The sequence below is a fragment of the Mauremys mutica genome, chromosome 5 (genome assembly GCF_020497125.1).
Source record: "Mauremys mutica isolate MM-2020 ecotype Southern chromosome 5, ASM2049712v1, whole genome shotgun sequence".
Lineage (NCBI taxonomy): Eukaryota > Metazoa > Chordata > Testudines > Geoemydidae > Mauremys > Mauremys mutica.
In genome coordinates, this window is record NC_059076.1 from 63,021,060 (window position 1) to 63,036,437 (window position 15,378).

Genomic DNA, 15,378 nt, shown 5'->3' on the forward strand with positions numbered 1-15,378 from the left:
ATATTTGAATGTAGTGGCTGGGAAAGCATTAACTAAACTACAGAAATGCCATTTTTGTCTTTCAGATATATTTTTCTTTTTTTGCCTAAGTGCTCTACTAGTTCGGAATCTGGGCTGCTGCTCCTTTTATTATTTAAAAAAAAAACAAAAAAACCTTCCACTCACAATCCTAGAAGGATTTTGTGCTCTCAGCAATCCTGCATTGGCATCTGCCTTCAGATACAAGATTATTAACTTCCTCAGCAAAAAAGCAGAATCATAATTCTGAAAAATAAACAACACACAGGTGGGATCTTGCATTGGAAAGAACTTTTGCAGAAATCCAATTTATAAGGTTAAGATATACATTTTCTTTTCTGCTCAGCAGGTAGTCCAATATGGAGTATAGGCTATGACTCACATTATCTTCAAAACCAACAAGATGAGACTGGAAAGAGAAATAGGCTGTGCTGCTTTGGATTATGGCACATAAAAAAATTTATCCATAGACCATCAATGATGAGTGGAAATAATTACTGAAGATCACATAATAGTCTCAAAAGTTTCACAGGACACTCAATTTGCACTCCACCAGTAGGTAGCCCATCCTCCTGTGGGAATCAAAATTAACTCCTAAGGAACAAGGAAAGCTCTTAATAGAAGCTTAAGTATGGCAAAAAAAAATCACAGAAACCAACCTTTCTGAAATAATTCAAACCATTCTGTAGTCCCTTAATTATCCTGTGATAATACATTATTACTAATTGAGTGTTTATACTATAGTACACAACTCAAATACCAAATAGCTGCAGGGACAGAAAATTAAAATAAAATAAAATAACTTGGAGGCAAACAAGCATGACTTGGAGGCAGAAGAGGACATACCAAAGGAGGATACCCAAAGCAGGCTAGAACTGGGCAAAACAAAGAGCAAGAGCAGCAGCTGAAGAAGCAGAGGTCCTACAAGAGTTTGTTCATAGGCCATAAGGAAGGGACTAATCAGAGGGAGGGCAATAGAGTTCTGGTTGTCACATGAGCCCCAGTAAGGAGCCAAATGTGTGGTACTCATGACCCAGCCCACAAATACCACCGTTAGAGACCAAAAATTTCAGCACTTGTGGCGTCTCACCTGTCTTGCGCTAAGCAGCATAAACTCTCTGAGAATCCTGCACAGATTATAATTTTAGGGAAGATTTTTCTCCCTATTTTACCATAGGCGGTTTTGAGTGAGTAGAGCTTAGTGATATTCTGTCTGCCTACATGCTGTACAGGGCTCACGTATGATGTCACAGCACATATAACACCACCGAGATTTTGGTCAGAAGGGTCACTACATTATTTCTTTCCCAAACTGTAACAAAGCTTCCACAATTAACAGAAAAACCACAAGTACACGTAATGTATGGACACCCATGAAAAATACGTAGTTGTCTTCTGCACTTCTTACATAAATCACTCAAAATCAAAAGGAGTTATTCTCAAATATGGAGTTACAAGGTCAACTTCTACGTTCAAGAGTTGGGAGACACCCAGCTGTGCACAAACTAATCTATTTACTAGCTTCAGAGTACTAATATTCAACCAGATATCTACTAATAAAATCCCATCACATTAGTTCTTGGCTCTGAGATGGAACTACATGGTATGTAAGTCTTTGCAACTAACTGTTGTATCAGCATAAATCCTACAGCACATACTGTGACAGGAGTAACTACTACTAAAACAAGGACTTCATGCAGTGAAATGATGGTCTGCTTACATAGCAAGTTCTTTGTGTAAGCACAGACACAGAACAAAAAACCCTATAAATGTAGGATTGGAGAAAACATTTTAAAATGAGCTCCTTCATCAAAGAATCCTGTGGCACCTTATAGACTAACAGACGTTTTGCAGCATGAGCTTTCGTGGGTGAATACCCACTTCCTCGGATGCAAGTAATGGAAATGTCCAGGGGCAGGTTTATATATGCAAGCAAGAATCTAGCTTGCTTCTTGCTTGCATATATAAACCTGCCCCTGGAAATTTCCACTACTTGCATCCGAGGAAGTGAGTATTCACCCACGAAAGCTCATGCTGCAAAACGTCTGTTAGTCTATAAGGTGCCACAGGATTCTTTGCTACTTCTACAGAACCAGACTAACACGGCTACCCCTCTGATCCTTCATCAAAATATATTGTATCTAACCAAAAAAACAGAGGGATTAGCAGCCCCTATATGGTTTTATGAACAAGGAGAAGACAAAACTAACAGTTACTCACCAGATTTCTTTAAAATAATCTTCTCACAGTCTCTCTGGCAATCTAATATTATGCCTGTATAATTAAAAAAAAAAGAGTATTTTTTAAAACCTATGTAAACAGCAAATAATCCTACATTAACTATACAATCCTTAATTAATTTACATTTAATATAAACAAACGGTCTTCCTTGCTCTTAGGACAAGGCTCAAAATGAAGACAGTAAAATCATACATTAAGAAAGTTTTGTCATTATATGAATAATGCCAGAGAGGCTGAAGAATAACTTGTAACATTAGGGTGCAGGCAAATACAGCTTATCACAACTGTAAGAACTACCACAAGAAAGATAGGATATCATTTCCTCCAGCAGCTGCAAGCTGATGACTCCTTAGAAATGTTTTTGTATATCAAAAAAAGCAACATCAGTGATTATTATTTGTATTACTATAGGAGGCCTAGTCATGGAGGAGGAATACATTGGATTGGGCACTGTACAAAATACAAAACAAAAAGATGGTTCCTGCCCTTAAGAGCTTACCATCTAAGTATAAAATAAGTGCATACAGACAGATGGTAGTATACAAGGAAACAACGACCACACTGGGCAGCAGGATAGGCTGTTGTTTCAGCATTCCAGCAGCCTAACAGTTGTTAAGTTTTTTGTGAACGTGATGGAACAGGAGAGTTTTAAGGAAGGATTTGAAGGAAGATAACGAGATAGTTTTACAGGTCTTCCTGGGTAGTTCCCCACAAGAGCAATGGGTAGCATGGGGAAAAGCACAAAGGTGCTCACTTGAAAATTTAACAGGTGGACGAGGGAGGCTGGCATCATGTGACTCTGGGAGGCAGGAGTCAACGTCTCAATAGCGAATGAGAGATGACAGGTTGGGTGGGGACAGGTTGTGAATGGGCTTGAAAACAAAAGATAAGTAGTTTATATTTGATGTGATAGAGAAGAGGTAGCCAGCGGAGGGATGCAAAGAGAAAAGTGACATGGTCAAAGTGATGTGCTAGGAAAATGATCTTTGCAGTAGCATTCTAAATGGATAGGAGTAGGGTAATGTTGCATTTATCAAATGTAGCAAAAAAAGAATGTTGCAGTAATCGAGGTTTAGGTGTGTGGATGGATATGAAAGGCCATTTTCAGAGACATTAAGCAGAAATAATCAGCAAGACTAAAGCTTTGTCTACACTACGCACCTTTTAGCAATACAGCTGTGCCACTACAGCCATGCCACTAAAAGGCATGCAGTGTAGCTGCTGTTTGTTGGAAGGAGAGAGCTCTCCTGACGACAAAAAACTTCCTCCCCCAACGAGTGGCAGCAGCTTTGTCAGCAGGAGAACAGAAGATCAAGAGTTCTGTTTTAATCATATTTAACTTGAGCTGATGGCTAGACATCTACGAGGAGATGACTTTCATTGGGACAGAAAGAGACAGATCTTGAGACAAGAGTTCTGTCAGTCATCAGCATAGAGATAGTAGTTGAATTTGTGTTTGTGGATTAAATTACTCATAGATGAATGCTAGCATTTCTCCACAGTATTCTTGGTGGCATTCAACCTTCAATACTGACAACCTGGTTAACTCCCAAGTCTAATGAGTTTCAGGACAGAGACGGGCATGAAAAGAGAAGTCAAAAACAGCAAGCAAATCAACTACTTGAGTACAAATCTGAACAAAAAATTCAAACACTAACAATTAACCCTACAATAAATTAATCATAGCAAACGAGAAATAGGCATCTATTTAATTAAGTGTGGCAGGTTGCTCAGTGCAGTTGAACAATTTCAGCCTTGGTTTCACCGCTCTGTATATGGTGGTGGTATCAACATCTATAAACTCAGGTTGTCCAACATTTCCAATTATAAAACCCTGTTTTCATTTGCTTACAGCTTGGCCAAATTTCAACCATTTGGGCTGAAATTTTCCATGATGGGTGTTTGTCTTATGCTGAACTTTTAAGTTTTAGCATTAAAAAAGCAGGTCTGCCGGTTCAGAGAAAGAGGTTAGCAAAAACAATAAAACAAAGCCATGTGTACAATAATAAAATCATACAACTGTTCTATTGAGAAACTCTAGGGCTCCATGCTCTGGAGTAGGGGCTTGAAGTTTGGTAAAGGGATTGCCCTGGAGCCAAAGAGGTGCCTTTGGCCATTCCTGTAAAAATCCACCCAAATTCGGCAGCTTTATAAGCCTCTGGAGGAAAAAAAAAATCACCATTTGTACATCTGCTGTAGAGACTTCTTAGATAAATATGGTGGCTTAATTCTCAGAGAATTTTATTCACACTGAGCATGTCCAGTTCAGACACAGCTCCAACATGACAAACTTACTTCAAGCTGCAGCCTACAGCATCAGGGGCTTAGCAGGGCTTGACCTGAAATTGCTTCTCTTGGCTGCCAGACACTGCTGTGGCACTGAGTAGCAGAAGAGAGAATAAGGAGACTGATAGACAGCTGCAGAACTGCCTTGAAAAGCTATGTCAATTGAAATCTCTCAGGAGGGCAATCTTATCAATCTACACTACAAAGTAGATCACATACATCTCAGTCCCGTCTCCCAAAACACAAGAGTTCTGATGTTATTGAGAATTCAGAATCAGGAGGGAAGGTGAACTGATAGTATGAATTCACAAGAATCTCTACTGAAAAACAATTACCAATAAATAACCTCTTTCTGCTTTGAGAGCCTCTGTGCATTTCCACTTGTAGGAGCTCCTTGCCAGAGGATGTTGTGAAGGCCAAGACTATACACCAGGGTTCAAAAAAGAACTAGATAAATTCATGGAAGATAGTTCCATCAATGGCTATTAGCCAGGATGGGCAGTGATGGTGTCCCTAGCCTCTGTTTGCCAGCAGCTGGGAATAGGGGACAAGGAATGGATCACTTGATGATTAAATGTTCTGTTCATTCCCTCTGGGCACTTGACATTGACCACTGTCAGAAGACAAGATACTGGGCTAGATGGACCTTTGGTCTGAGCCAGTATGGCCGTTCTTATGTTTAAACCTAAGTATCATGCTGACAGCAAAAGCAGTAGACCTTCTCACATTATCTGGAAGAAAAAGTTAAGGGGGGGTAAAAAGGTGTATTTCTTCACACAACTCCTCCCAACTCTCCCCCCAATGCACAAAAACCACTGTTGTCATCTTCCTCTTCTTATTCAGCCCTGGCCTCAGGGTCTTCCACTAGGCTGCTGCTGGTGTCCTGTATTACATACAGGGTGAGTTCCTGAGGAAGCCAGTGTCTGTCTATTCAGATGAATGAAAGCCTTTCCACCTTCCCTGAAGGTGAAGACACATGTGTACCCTTTGGAGACTGTGGCGCTGCTGTGCTAAAAAGGCACTCTGAGTACACACTTGATGGTGAGCAGGAGAGGTAGGTGACAGCCAACTGATGCAATGAAGAGGATCTGACTCAGTGGGTACCAGCATCCCATCTTATAAGTGTCCCTGTAATATCCGGTCCGCTGCACACTCCTCATCAAGGTGTGAAGAGGCAACGCAGACAAGTTCAAAGTCCTGCAGGCTGTGCCAAAGGACCATCTGCTCTCCCTGTCAGCACACCACTCCCCTCCTGCTGCAGCATCTGCGGTAGTGATGCCTCCTCGCAGTAACGATGACTTGAACATCCCTGGGCAATGATTTCAGCCACTTTATCTATAATCTGTTTTTCCAGTGGAGTACGCTTGTCTTCCTGTTCCCTGCTAGAAGGAAGGAAGCCATGACAGGTTGCTATCAAGTAGTGCTCCTTCGCCCTGCTGTCTCTGAAATGGGAATGTCTCAGAAGAGCAGACAGCATGACTCCTATTACAGATTCCCCATTGCTGTCAGTCTGTTCCTTGAAGAGGCTCTCTATTTGCACCAGTCCTCTCCCTGGCAGACACAGCTAGGGAATTACATGGCTGCGTCTCCCATCATCCTCTCTGACTATCTGTGAGGCCTCAAAGTACATAGAGCAGCTTCTTCATAAGTGGCCACTAAGTGGATACAATTTGGAGGCAATGTCTGTGCTTGCCTAGGCCCACAAACACAGAACACTGCCAATGCATCTCTCTGCTCATAGGCATTCCATCATCTAAAAGGGGTGTGCACCTGTACACAATCTCCAAAATTATTACTTTAATGATCTAAAGTTATTTGTACCAGGCAAAAATGTTTACTGTGAAGGAATTTAGATAACTGAAGTCTCATGTCAATGCGTCAGAGGCTAATTTCAGATATAGCTATGACAAATGTTAAGTGAAAATGATTTCTACAAGTGTGCTAACCTATGAGGTAAACACTTACCTAGAAGTGTGCCTGAAACCACTAAATCAATTATTTAATTATTACTTCATTCACAGTAAAAAAAAAAAAAGGGGAGGGGGGCATCATTGTAATAAATTACCAGTACACCTTTAAGTTTCTTGCCTCCAGTTTTTCAACCACTTATTCTTATAGCCTTGACTGTCTGATGATAGCTGTAGATTTACATTATGAATTTCATGAATGTTATTCACTACTTGTTTTGTTTTTAACTTCACACCATCTTGAGCGATGAACTGAGAACAGAGGCCATTTCTCAGTGACTTATAACTACTGATTAATTTCACAATTGTCTTCCTCTCCGAGTGTCATTAAAAATGCGTTGCTTTTACCTCCTGTGTTTTCATCCGACAATAGAATTTAATACCTACCGTGTTATTTTTCCATATATTTAAAATTAATAATACTTGTCTTCGGCCTTTAAAATCCACAAAGAATCCACTGTTCTTACTTCTGAGACCATGATTTGAGTTCAGCTTGTGATCTTAGGCAGAATAAGTTTTGTGGTCTTGTTTCATTCCCTTCTGAAAGCAGCCAACATTTCAAAACCACCAGCTCCAATTAGACACAAGCTGTCTGTCTTAAAAGAGGAAAAGACTGACTGAGCAAGCATGGAGAATTAATTACTTCTTAGCTTTACAGAAGTAGAGAGTCAGTATTTAGGTCATAAAAAAGTTCTGTCTTCCTATATTTTCTCAGTCTTAAACCCCCTTGATACACATTTTTACATACTATGAAATTTAAGTTCTGTCTGAGGATATATTACAGCAATGGCTATGTTGGAAATGGATAATAAGTACAGAAAAGATTTGCAATATATCAGGTTCCTTTCACAGTTCAGAAAGAGGACAATTCTATGGTTCTGTCAGAACAACTCACCAGTTATCTTGTAAGCAAGCCTCCCACATTACCTGCTTTAGAAAACTTAAAGTATTGCAAATTCCAAAAAAATAATTACAGTCGAACCCATTTATCTCGACCTCGGTTAACTTGCCAATCGTATTAAGTCGACGTTTTAGAAGCGGAACCGCCAAATTCTCTCTTTGTCTTAGAATTTTCTCATCGGTTATGTCGGATCTTTTATGTCGTCGTACCCTAATATCTCGAGCACAAAAGAGGGCCAAATTTGCCACTTAACGTCCGTTATCTCGATCCCCATGACCAATCGTGCGTCTTATACATTAGTATATAAATAAAAATGATCGTACTTGGTTCACTGCGCATGTGCTGAGTTCACGTAGCACGTGATCATGGTTCGTATGGTCGTTCACTCCCATGCCAGTTCACTCACTCTTGTTGATCTTGTCTGAAGGATAACATGCTGTAGCTATTCTGTTTATTTTTTCCCTTCTAAAAATGTCTGGAGGTGTTAAGAGAAAACTGGACAATCAGTCAATAGAGAAAAAGTATGAAATCATACTGCAGCTAGAAAAAGGAACAAAACCGGCAGACCTTAGTCGTCAGCATGGCATTCCAGCAAACACCATTTCAGGATGGAAAAAGAAGGCCGACGTGATAAAGCAAACGTACGAGAAGTCTGTCTTTGATCCAGCAAGAAAAAAAACTTAGAGTGGCTGAGCACAAAGATGTCGACGATGCACTGTTTCAATGGTTCACAAATACGCGAGCAACAAACCTTCCCGTCAATGGTCCCTTGCTGATGGAGAAGGCGGACATCCTTGCTGCAAAGCTAGGACACCCTGACTTTAAAGCAAGTCAGGGGTGGCTGGATCGTTTCAAAAAGAGGCACAACATTGTCTTCAAAGCAATTTGTGGAGAGAGCGCTGCGGTTCAACAGGAACAAGTGGATTCATGGCTGAAGACTCAAATGCGCACAATTTTGGATACCTATGAGACTCGGAACATTTTTAATGCTGATGAAACTGGGGTGTTTTGGAAATGCCTTCCAGACAAGACTATGGCGTTTCGTGGGGAGGCTTGTCACGGTGGAAAAAAGTCGAAGGACCGACTTACAGTGCTAGTTGCTGCTAACATGGATGGAAGCCAAAAACTCCCGCTCTACGTTATAGGAAAGTCCAAGAATCCCAGATGCTTTAAGCAGACCAAAGTTCTCCAATGTGATTACGATGGCCAGCCAAGCGCCTGGATCACAGGAGATCTATTCAGTGCATGGGTGAAAAAGTGGGACAGGAAGTTCCAAGCAGAGAAAAGGAAGGTGGCACTGATCGTGGACAACTGTAGAGCTCATCCGGATGTTCCTGGTCTCAAGGCCATTAAGATCTTTTACCTCCCACCTAACACAACGAGTAAGCTCCAACCAATGGACCAGGGGATAATCCAAGTGCTTAAGGTGTACTACAGGAAAATGTTTATGCGCCAATACCTGCTCCATGATGAAAAGAAGGCACAGTACACCCCTTCCCTTCTAGATGCAATGAACTTCCTGAGATCAGCCTGGAATGACGTGAAGAAGGAAACAATCTCAAACTGCTGGATGCACTGCGTCATTCAGGATATTTCCGATGATGAGTTTCAGGCACAGTGCCGTGCAGCCGCAGAAGAACTCGCGGAAGTGGCGGGAAAATCAAGCCTTACAGATGCTATCTTGGAAGAGGAGGCACAGGAGTAAGCCATCACTGTCCAGGAATTCCGAGATTACATAGAAATCGACAAAGACGTCGTTACTGATGGCGTGATCACCGATGAAGACATTGTATCAAGTGTGCAGTCAGCACAGGCAAGCACATCTGCATGCGGCAATGACAAAGAAGATGAAGAAGATGCGGACGAAGATTTGGAACCAATTCCCTCAGCTGGTGAGGTGGTAGAAATGCTACAGAAAATTCGACGGTATGGTTCTTTTGTAGGAGATGAAACTGTTTTAGACAGCATAAATAATATTGAAGCATTTGTTTTCAAGCAGACTGTTAAAGGCAAAAAGCAACAAAGCATTTTAGACTTTGTAAAGAAACCATAGTAACCGCGTGTACGATACTTTTCAGAGCTGTGTCAGAGTGAAATGACTCGCGAATTTAATTTTGACACTGGTTAGCTTTTTGTAAAAACGAACTACATCCCGCACGTTTTTTGTGATTTTGTGATTTTGTGAGCGATCTTTGTGTTTGCAATGTTGGAGAATATAATAAAGGTTTGTATCGAGAATCGACGGTGGTTTGTATTGTATACTGGTAAATCTCTGCTGTTAGTTGGTGCACATATGCCTTTTGTTGTTAGCAAACATGTATGTACATTTTTATAGCATGCCGATCGCTTCATCTTATTTATTAACGCACATCATGTACATAAAGAAATTTCAAGCACATGTTAATATATTGCCGCCATATTGGTTTTCGTTTATCTCGATCATCGGTTATCTCGACGCTTTTTGGCAAACCCCTAGGCCGGCAACATTACCGGGTTCAACTGTACTATCAAAAATTTTTCCTTTTTGGGCACATGCAGCCACTTGTCAGGCAAGTTAATAGCTTTTCTTAAACTCTTTGGAAACGTTACACGCAGGTACTAAGATACCAGAATTTCAGTATAAATACAGCTGACAGACTTTATGGAACACAGACATTTGACGCCACAACCATCATTTTGGTATATATGCAGGAAGCCGTGGTAATGCTCTGTACTGAATATCGTACAAGAGACAAGGAGATTTCTACTCTGAACATGGAAATATGCATCCTTCAAAAGAGAACTAAAAACTTATTCTTCACTGCCCAAAATTCTTAATAGGTTGAGATTGAGTAACTTGGATTACTTCCATTTAGAACTGAAGAGGGAAGAATGACTAGAGCACCTTGGCAGCCAAGAGGTCCCTGCTCCTTCTTCTTCCACAATGCCTCTGAACTGCTCCCCGCTCTCTAGTGAGTGGGGTGTAACTGAATAAGAGCATCTGAAAAGCCAATATTGTGTAACATTTAAAAATTAAAACATGAGGTTTATCACATTTTAACTGGATATCATAGATATTACAACGATCAGCTTTATATAAAAAGCTGCAAGACAGAAAACATTATGAAATCATAGAAACTGGTTTACAAAGTGTCTTTACAGTAGGCTCCCACACCACAAGTGACAGCTTCTACACAACACGGCCACCTCTAGTAATAGACACAGAAGTACAGTTGCAACTAGGAACTTTAAACACGTCACAGTTCATTTGTGGCAACAAGCAGTTTTTAGGCTGAAAGCTGTTTATGAGTTGAAGAAAATGGATGACAATTTCCCTTACAGTCTATGTTGCAAAGAACTTGACTTATACTCACTCACTGAGCAAAATTCATTTTAAAGCTTCTGTGAAGCATTCTGGTAACTGAGACATGTTAAAAATAGGGCCTAGTCCCCCGGACACAAAGTACACCAACTATATATTTTTGAGCCAGATAGATTGTGAGAGCAGAATGGTGAGCCAAGATATTCTGAACACCTTGTCTCAATAGTACACAAGGAAAAGAGTTAGAGGTCTGAGGTAATTGGTAGAAAAGAGAAACTATTTTATACTTCTTATCAAGATGACCCAGGAATGAGTTCTCTGTTGTGAACCAAGCCCTTTGATCTTTAAAGAAACCAAACATTCTCAAAGCCATATATAAGGTAATTGGGGGTTTTGTTTTATTCTGGAGAAGGGGGAATATTACACTGCAGATTTAGTGGAATTTGGGACTAAAAGTACATTTGCTCAATTTACAACTAAAATGTTTATTTCTCTAGCTATCATTTCTAGAAGTAGCTCCTAAAATCTGAAAGTCACAATAGACTTTCCTATTTGCACACCACTACTCATAATAAAAATTCTGAAAGCCAATTAGACACTCAGTGACACCTGTACAGCCCCACTGCTTTCATATGAAGCCTTCAAGGACACCCATCTGTGCAACCCCTTTGCATTCCATAGCATTGCACAGGTTTAACTGACTGAAACTTAGGGCTTGTCTTCCCTATTGTGCTAAATCGGGACCACTGCATCGATGCAGCGGTTAGCACGTCTGGTGAAGATGTATTACATCGAAGGAAGAGCGCTCTCCCATCAACGTAATTACTCCACCTCAACAAGAGGCGGAAGCTACGGTATGTCAGCGGGAGAATGTCTCCCACTGATATAAAGCTGTGTCTATACTGCCCCCTAAGTTGATGTAAGTTATGTTGCTCAGGATGGTGGTAGCAACTGAAGTGGCTGACGGACTATGGTATAGGGAAGATTTACTAAAAGAGCATTGTGTGTCAGATTTGTGGGAACTTAAGCAATTACATAGATGGTTGTCCTCATTTAGTCAGTCACCTGAACCACCCATGTTTTAGGGTGTTCGAGAGAAAGTCAAGCAACACTGCACAAGTCAAATAATATGATAACCCAGAAATGTAGATGTTTCCCATACGCGCACACATGCACACACCATTTGTAAGGGGAAGGAAGACAAGATTATGTGGCATGAGTTTGAGCCTCTTGATCAGAGTTATGGACAAAGATACAAGAACAAGAACAGTCCATTTGTTAGGCAGATGAAAGCTGTGCAGCCTTTAACACTAGTTCCTCTGGTCCCTTCAAGAGTTTGTTCTCTGACTGTGGCTCAAATTATTACTGTTTATGACTGGACTGGAGGATTTTCTCACTGGAATGACCAATTGCTCAGAATTTCATGACTACTATGGTAATCATGCAGTTATCCCAAGTGGTTCCAACTCAATACATACAGCAGATTACACTCTGGATCTTGTTTTTGGTTTGGAAATAGGAGAGTCAATACTTGTCATGGACAGACCACTCCCTTGTGCTCTTTGAGGTTGGGACGCAAGATCTATTTCGTTGTCTCCCCTCAGACTAATGGAACTAGTTTGGTTTCCGAGGCTCTTAAGAAAATTATTATGTACACCATAGCCCATTATTAATGAGTAAGGCTAGATTTTTGCCACGGAGGTCGCAGAAGTCACAGAATCCATGACCTCCAGCAACCTCCATGACTTCAGCCCATGGCGGCTGGGAGCTGCAAGGTGGTGGGGGGAGCCCTGGAGTTCCGAGTGGGCCCCCGCAGCTGCCTAACCACTGCGGAGACCTCACAGCTGAGCTCCCCATTTTGTCATGAATATTTTAAGTAAAAGTCAGGAACAGATCACAGGCTTCCATTAATTTTTCTTTATTGCCCATGACCTGCCCGACTTTTACTAAAAATATCTGTGACAAAATCTCAGCCTTATTAATTAGATGGTTTGCCAATTATTTTTTTTTAAACCATGACTGTCAGTGCAGTGATTCCCAAGTATCTTCTTCCCTGGCTTCTTCCACTGAAATCATCTTGGCATATGGACTGGCTGCAAGATGGAGACACACCAGATCTGTGACTGAGGGAAGCTATGAATGTCTCTTTTTTAAAAAGACATGTGCCAGATGGTTAAACAACAGTTTTTTAACCAAATGCTGATCACTTGATATTAGCAGTGTTTCTCATTTTGTTTTGTTCGTTTTAATTTGGAGACGATTAGAAAAGATGGTATCAAAGCAACTCTGGCAGTACCCGGAGTCTTTAGACTTAATTATTCAATCCAGTTTTAGACCAAAGTATGGTAAAGAGACAGTGCTGGTTTTCTGGAAATGGTTGCAAGTCAAGTGTCCATTTAGATTCTTCAGACAAAGTTACCTGGGATACCACTAATCACAAGGAAGTAACAATCGCAAGTTCTGACAGACAAGCAGAGTTGTACAAATAGATCAGTTATTTTTATGCCATGGTATAATACTTGGCAAATGGTCACCTTCCCCAAGGGCGCTCTCATGAAGGTGCCACAAGATTCTAGTCTCACATCTTTCCTTTTTAGCATGTATATGAACCCAAATGTGGAAGACAATAAAACAGGTAAGGGCTGTGATATTCTCCAATATGCAGATAACATTCCACTATGCATCTGAAATTCTGCTGACCTATTTGATGCAGTTGATAGGTTTGCCTGCTGACATGTAAAAATATAGTTTTGGATGATAGAAAGATGGCTGTGATTTAATCCAGATTAGACTGAAGTTATGATGTAGGTTAAGAAAAATAACTACAAGAAATACCCGAGGTGACACATGCTCCTTCAGTTGTGGAAGTGTGCCTGCCATTTGTTACTCAGCTTTGGTATTTGGAGTCTGGTTGGATTATCAGATGTTTCTGCATATCTATGTAGCAGCTGTAACAAAGATTATTTATCATCTGCATTTAGCTGGAAGTTTCAGACCTAGACCTCGCCATAGTGATCCAACTCTTTGCTACCTTGAAACTAGATTACTGCTATACAATCTATGTAGAGCTATTTCTCAAGACAACTTGGAAAATTCACTTGATGCTGAATGTGGGTTGGGTCCTGGTTATCTCACAAAACAGTATCACAAAACAAAATGAACTACCACAATTGAGGATCAAAGGCATATAAGTTAATGACCCCCTAAATTTAAGCCTATAAACCAAAATCTGGTGTAGCATGTGGAAAGCCATCTTTAAGTTCTGCTGCAAAGTCCCTCACAGCTATGGCCATCCAGAAATATTACGATTTAATTAAATATGAAAAATAATGCAATCATTATCCCCTCATTTATTTTGATATTATACTCCCCTCATAGGAAAATATGGGGCAATCTGGCACTGGAATAAGCATATCTGCAAAAATGAAAGCAGTGAAATATTTAACAGTATTCGAGATGAGGCTGGTAACACTGTATTAAGTCATCAGCACTTGCTATTATAAGCAACTGAAAACAGTCTTGCAACTTTGCTAAATCTCTGGAGCTGGTCCATCCTGTGCAATGAATGAGGCAAGGGTCCTATGGAAAAATAGTACAAAATCATGTAACTAAAGACTGTATCATACCGCACAAGCAGCTGAATTAAGGTTGCAGAGCCCATCTTAATTCTGAGTTTTCCTAACTTTTGAGTGACTTTGCAACCTTAATCATGTTCTTTTAAAGGTAGCTGTGTGTAACTGACATTTAAACTGTCATCTTTAGATTTCAGAATCAACAACCACTGAGATGGGTAAGGTAATTTATAGTCATCAAGATGATTATGGATAGTTGGAAAGAGACTCAGGAAAACAATGATCATTTAACACTGTTGATTATCTTCACAATGATGAGGGCTAGAAGTTTATTTTAGAAAATGAAACCCAAGATTCTGTAACTCATTTCTGGAACAAGAAGTGGATTCTATAAAATTAGAGTACATTTGGGCTGTATGGAGTCATTAGCAAAAGGTACTGTTATCTTAAGAACAGCTTCTCTCCTTGTGCAATACCCTGACAGTGGAAAGAAGTTAAATGCTTAACAGCCCTCTCCATGTAGTCAGGGGACAGGACAGCCTAACTGAGGGGATGTCAGCTCTGAAACTTCATTCTCTTGTTGGCTTCCTAGAGCCCAAATTGATTAGCTTTGGATATTGATGTTAATTGTCATTGCACTTTTATTAATATCATACAAGTGCCCATGAGAGCTGGATGGATCTATTTTAATAAACTGAAGTTATATACAATATATCTCAATTGTGTGACAGGGGATTTAGAGACAAATACAAAGACAAGATCCCTGCCTGAAAAACGTAATCAAAATCAACATACAAAAAACAAAGACAGTGGAATGGAACACAAGTGATTTAACTGTATAAACACACATCTGTGCATTAGGCACTTTTGCTAAAGAGATTACCTTTATGTATGCTTAGTTCACTCATCTCCTTTTTTGCCTTCAAAAAGCAGTGACTTGTTTGTAATCAACTCGTTATTAAATGCATAAATAAAACAAATTTAGAAAACAACACTACAAGGCACCTTCAAGTCTAAAAACTAAAATAAATTGAAAAATTAAGAATATTCTTATCCTCCAGGTCATCATCAAGTATATCTCACCAGAAAACG

The 15,378-nt window shown here is 40.2% G+C and overlaps 1 protein-coding gene across 2 annotated transcripts in view; it reads right to left on the reverse strand.

Moving 5' to 3' along the window:
- Positions 1–15,378, reverse strand: part of FBXW7 (F-box and WD repeat domain containing 7) — a 278,082-nt gene that overhangs the window by 234,643 nt on the left and 28,061 nt on the right. For both annotated transcript variants that reach the window (XM_045018642.1, XR_006579736.1), the window contains exon 2: positions 2,239–2,292. The gene's annotated coding sequence lies outside the window, so the exon portion shown is untranslated. The remainder of the gene's footprint in view (positions 1–2,238; positions 2,293–15,378) is intronic.